This window comes from Rhinopithecus bieti, unplaced genomic scaffold (assembly GCF_001698545.2).
Source record: "Rhinopithecus bieti isolate Rb0 unplaced genomic scaffold, ASM169854v2 scaffold_25764, whole genome shotgun sequence".
In the NCBI taxonomy this organism is placed as follows: Eukaryota; Metazoa; Chordata; class Mammalia; order Primates; family Cercopithecidae; genus Rhinopithecus; species Rhinopithecus bieti.
The window spans coordinates 73,698-80,072 of NW_016811771.1; the positions used below are offsets into that span (position 1 = coordinate 73,698).

Here is a 6,375-nt window from a genome sequence, read left to right on the forward strand (position 1 = left end):
CCCAACCTTTCTCTCTGACTGCCCTTAACATTTTTTCCTTCATTTCAACTTTGGTGAATCTGACAATTATGTGTCTTGGAGTTGCTCTTCTCAAGGAGTATCTTTGTGGCATTCTCTGTATTTCCTGAATTTGAATGTTGGCCTGCCTTGCTAGGTTGGGAAAGTTTTCCTGGATAATATCCTGCAGAGTGTTTTCCAACTTTCTTCCATTCTCCCCATCACTTTCAGGTACACCAATCAGACATAGATTTGGTCTTTTCACATAGTCCCATATTTCTTGGAGGCTTTGTTCGTTTCTTTTTGCTCTTTTTTCTCTAAACTTTTTTTCTCACTTCATTTCATTCATTTGATCTTCAATCACTGATACCCTTTCTTCCAGTTGATCGAGTCGGTTACTGAAGCTTGTGCATTTGTCATGTAGTTCTTGTGTCATGGTTTTCATCTCTCTCAGGTCGTTTAAGGACTCCTCTGCATTGGTTATTCTAGTTAGCCATTTGTCAAATCTTTTTTCAAGGCTTTTAAGTTTCTTTGCACTGGGTTCGTACTTCCTCCTTTAGCTCAGAGAAGTTTGATCATCTGAAGCCTTCTTCTTGCAGCTTGTCAAAGTCATTCTCTGTCCAGCTTTGTTCCGTTGCTGGTGAGGAGCTGTGTTCCTTTGGAGGGGAGAGGCACTCTGATTTTAGAATTTTCAGCTTTTCTGCACTGCTCTTTCCCTGTCTTTGTGGTTTTATCTACCTTTGGTCTTTGATGATGGTGACGTACAGTTGGGGTTTGGTGTGAATATCTTTTCTGTTTGTTAGTTTTCCTTCTAACAGTCAGGACCCTCAGCTGCAGGTCTGTTGGAGTTTTCTTGAGGTCCACTCCAGACCCTGTTTGCCTGGGTATCAGCAGCAGAGGCTGCAGAAGAGTGAATATTGCTGAACAGCAAATGTTGCTATCTGATTGTTCCTCTGGAAGTGTCATCTCAGAGGTGTACCCGGCTGTGTGAGGTGTGAGGAGTCAGTCTGCCCCTAGTGGGGGATGTCTCCTAATTAGGCTACTTGAAGGTCACGCACCCACTTGAGCAGGCAGTCTGTCCATTCTCAGATCTCTAACTCCATGCTGCGACAACCACTGCTCTCTTCAAAGCTGTCAGACAGCAACATTTACATCTCCAGAGGTTTCTGCTGCTTTTTGTTTGGCTATGCCTTGTCGCCAGAGGTGGAGTCTACAGAGGCAGGCAGGCCTCCTTGAGCTGTGGTGGGCTCCACCCAGTTCGAGCTTCCTGGCCGCTTTGTTTACCTACTCAAGCTTCAGCAATGGCGGGGCCCCTCCCCCAGCCTGGCTGCTGCCTTGTAGTTAGATCTCAGACTGCTGTGCTAGCAATGAGGGAGGCTCTCTGGGTGTAGGACCCTCTGAGCCAGGCACGAGATATAATCGCTTGGTGTGCCATTTGCTAAGACCCTTGGTAAAGCGCAGTATTAGGGTGAGAGTGACCCGATTTTCCAGGTGTTGTTTGTCACGGTTTCTCTTGGCTAGGAAAAGGAATTCCCTTCCCCCTTGCACTTCCTGGGTGAGGCGATGCCTTGCCCTGCTTCAACTCTCACTCATTGGGCTGCACCCACTGTCCTGCACCAACTGTCCAACATGCCCCAGTGAGATGAACCCGGTACCTCAGTTGGATATACAGAAATCACCTGTCTTCTGTGTCACTCACACTGAGAGCTGGAGGCTGAAGCTGTTCCTATTCGGCCATCTTGGCACCAGTATCTCAGTATTTTTTATGTTGACTACTTGTTAAAATGATAATATTTTGAACATAATTGAATTAAATAAAATGTATTACTAAAATGAATTTCACCTCTTTTTATCCTTTTCAGTGTGCTACTGGAAAATGTAAGATTACATATGTGGCTTGCATTCTACATGTATTTTGTTGGATGTTGCTGTCTTGTATGGCAATGAAATGTAATGTCTGAGATTATTCTTTCTACAGGGCAGAAATTCATTATATTTCCAGATACAGTGTATTTGCATTTCAATAGATAATAATTATTTGCATTACTAACAGTTTTCTATAGCTTAACTTCCACCCTTACAGTTATAAAATAGCCTAAATAATGGGAAGACAATCAGTCAAAGGTGTATACCTGGATAGAGCCAGACAATCCTGGAATGGTCACTTGGACAATAAACAGCACTTCACTGAAAAGACACTCAGTAATCTTTTGCCCATTTCCAAGTCTTTGGCAATTTTTCCTAAGAGCATCTTTCCATATTCTTTTGTTACTGTCCCATGTGATTATGTAGGATCACATTTTCTTTTCTCGTTAATATGGACAAACTGTACTTGCAAAATTCATACTTAAGCCAGAAATCAATGTTTTAGAAACTATGACGTTCCCAATAATAAGGATACAAATGTTGGGAGTAATGCAAATACTTAAAGAATCATATAGAATAGAACCAAACACACTTGAAATGATTGAAAAGATAGTGAAATTAATTGCATTTTGTCATGACTCCTTAGCTTATCACAGTGTTGTCGAATGGGTGGAAGCTATAATCTTTTCTGCTGTTTAGTTGGCTGGAAACAAAGCCTGGCTATTGGTTGACTGGATCTGGTATAAATCCCCTCTCCTCTATTTTTGATTAATCAAACTGCCATTCCTTATTTATTTATTTAAATTGACAAATAATTGTGTATATGTTCATGGTGTATGGCATGAGATTTGGAATTATGTCTACATTGTGTGGAATGGCTAAATTGAGCTAATTAACATATGCATTACCTTAAATACTTATTTTTTTGTGGTGAGAACACAAAATCTTCTCTTAGCAATTTTCAAGTATACAATATATTGTTATTAACTACAGTCACCATGTTGCACAATAGACCTCTTAAACTTATTCCTCCTGTTTAACTAAAACTTTGTACCCTTTGACCAATATCTCCCCCACACCCCCATCCACAGCCGCTGATAACCACCATTCTATTCTCTGCTTCCATGAGTTCAACTTTATTAGATTCCACACATAAGTGAGATCAAACGGTATTTGTGTTTGCTCTTTCTTTTAAAGGAAATAAATTCTTCTGCTGTTTAAGTCAAAGGACTTTTGTTGTGATTTTTGGATCTGCTCACTCTGCTATGGAGATTAACAAATATTAATTAGTGGATGACTGCTGGGAAGTGAAACTCACAACCAATGAAGTGGTTAATTAAAGTTGAACTTTTTGATTGTCATTTCTAATATTTATATATACATATATATATGTTTCTTTAAATTATTGATTTAAACGCCTGTCTTAGTCCAAAAGAAGATTAAAAAATGGCTGAAACGGGATTATAGAGATGACTTTTGTTTCAAATATTTTTAAAACATCCAAAATTTAAAGTAGATAACTATCCCTCAAAGTTAGCTGCTCCCAGCTTGATTTGACATTTGACGTTCCTGATGCTCTGGCTCAGATCAGAGCAGTTCCAAGAGGCTTGGTGGTGGCGATGGGGGTTCGGTGAGAAGTGGGGCAGGTAGGTCTAGGTCTGGCCCCGCCCTTACCCCAGGACACCCCCTTTTCTGTGTGCCTTGGACTCCAGTGTCAGTTCTTCTGGCCCAGGGAGGCCGTGGAATTGAGGGTAAGTGTTTGCATTATTGATGAGGGTAAAAAGGACTCCAGAAGTTTTGAGGCTTTGCTTTTTCCCTTAGCCCTACAGGGTTAGGCTTTCATGCAGAAATTGGCCTGGAAATTCTCCACCGATTTCATAGCTGCAATGTTTTTGAGGTGTTTTTTAGATAACAAAAAACTCAATAAAATTCTCAAAGCTTATTTTGTTTACTTTTAGAGTACACAAGACAATTCTGCAAAAATTACAATTATATACATTCTACTTGCTACTAAGACTGTATAACATTGGTGGGGATAAGAGATTATAAGTTTTTTTCGGCCAGGCGCAGTGGCTTATGCCTGTAATCCCAGCACTTTGGGAGGCCAAGGCGGGCGGATCATTTGAGGTCAGGAGTTTGAGACCAGCCTGACCAACATGATGAAACCCCGTCTCTACTAAAAATACAAAAAAAATCAGCCAGGTCTGGGTGGTGCATGCCTGTAATCCCACCTACTTGGGAGGCTGAGGCAGGAGAATCGCTTGAACCCAGGAGGAGGAGGTTGCAGTGAACCGAGTTCACGCCACTGTACTCCAGACTGGGTGACAGAGCGACACTGTTCCCCGCAAAAAAACAAAAAACAAACAAACCAAAAAATAAGTTTTTTTCCTAAAATATCTACTTAATGCACTCTTAATTTTATTTTATTTCAATAGTTTTGGGGTACAGGTGGTTTTGGTTACATGGATACATTCTTTAGTGGTGATTTTGAGATTTTGCTGTACTCATCACCCAAGCAGTGTACACAGTACCCAATATGTAGTCTTTTATTTCTCACCCCTCCTAACTTCCCCTCCACAGTCCCCAAAGTCCATTATATCATTCTTATTCCTTCGCATCCTCATAGCTTAGCACCCACTGATAAGTGNGATACATTCTTTAGTGGTGATTTTGAGATTTTGCTGTACTCATCACCCAAGCAGTGTACACAGTACCCAATATGTAGTCTTTTATTTCTCACCCCTCCTAACTTCCCCTCCACAGTCCCCAAAGTCCATTATATCATTCTTATTCCTTCGCATCCTCATAGCTTAGCACCCACTGATAAGTGAGAATGGTTTTCCATTCCTGAGTTACTTCACTTAGAATAATGGCCTCCAACTCCATCCAAGTTGCTGCAAAAGACATTATTTTATTCCTTTTTATGGCTGAGTAGTATTCCATGGTGTATATATACCACATTTCTTTATCCACTTGTTGGTTGATGAGCACTTAGGTTGGTTCCATATCTGCAATTGTGAATTGAATGCACTCCTTTTAATAGTCAGTTTTACTGTCGATCTTTTTCCCTATTTAATTACTTGAACTATTGGACCCTGAGGATCTGCCCCGAACATCTCCTAGGAAGTGCTCCAGCAGAGCGAAATCTTGAAAGTCATTCACGAAAATGTTGTTAAGAAGTGGCTTGAGCCCTTCTCTGAGCTGGCAGAAGTGAAGGAGAATTACAAGAAATTCTATGAGGCATTCTCTAAAAATCTAAAGCTTGGGATCCATGAGGACTCCACTAACCAGGGATGTCTATCTGAGCTGCTGTGCTATCACACCTCCCAGTCTGAAGATGAGATGACGTCTCTGTCAGAGTATCTCTCTCACATGAAGGAGGCACAGAAGTCCATCTGTTACATCACTGGTGAGAGCAAAGAGCAGGTAGACACCTCTCAAAGCGGGGCTTCGAGGAGGTATACTTGACCAAACCCACTGATGAGTACTGAGTGCAGCTGGTCAAGGAGTTTAATAAGAAGAGCCTGGTCTCTATTACCAAAGAGGGTCGAGCTACCTGAGGATGAAAGGAGAAGAAAATGGAAGAGAGCAAGGCAAAGTTTGAGAACCTCTGCAAGCTCATGAAAGAAATCTTAGATAAGAAGGTTGAGAAGGTGACAACCTCCAATAGGCTTGTGTCTTCCCCTGCTGCATTGTGATCAACACCTGTGGCTGGACAGCCAATATGGAGTGAATCTTGAAAGCTTAGGCAATTGGAGACAACTCTCTAATGGGCTACATGGTGGCCAAAAAGCACCTGGAGATCAACCCGATCACCCCATTGTGGAGAGGCTGCAGCAAAAGGCTGAGACAGACAAGAACAGCAAAGCTGTCAAGCAGCTGGTGGTGCTGCTGTTTGAAACTGCTCTGTTTTCTTCTGGCTTCTCCCTTGTGGATCCCCAGACCCACTCCAACTGCATCTACCACATGATCAAGCTAGGTATAGGTATTGATGAAGATGAAGTGACAATAGAAGAACCCAGTGCTATTGTTTCTGATGAGATACCCTTGCTTGAGGGTGAGGAGAATGGGTCTCACATGGAAGAAGTAGACTAGGAGTTTATATTTGGAAACCTTGTGCCCTTGTATAGTGTCCCCATGGTTTCTTGAGTGGCTCTGTCCCGCGGCCTTGAGTGGCCTTATCTCACCTGGCTCCCTCTGCAAATGTCTAGTGTTTTTTCTCTCCTGTCAGTGTGTCTTTTCCTGCCTTAAGGCAGGAAACAAGAGCCTTAAGCCCCATTCTCTTCCTACTTTTATAACAGGATATTGGATGTTGTGTATTGTGCTTTTTTGTTTATTTTGTTCTGAAATGAAAGTATACCAAATAAAGCAGATGCCATTTTATGTGGAAAAAAAAAAACACTTGCCTGTTCTGTGTGTTGTCTTTTGATTTTCTTGATGGTAACATTTGCAGCACAAGCATTTTTAATTTTGGTGAAGTCCAATTTATCTATTTTTTCTTTTGTCACTTGT

General features: G+C 41.5%; 1 pseudogene; it reads left to right on the forward strand.

Moving 5' to 3' along the window:
- Nucleotides 1-5,958, forward strand: part of LOC108544083 (heat shock protein HSP 90-beta pseudogene) — a 36,583-nt pseudogene extending 30,625 nt beyond the window's left edge.
- Nucleotides 5,959-6,375: the final 417 nt, after the last annotated feature.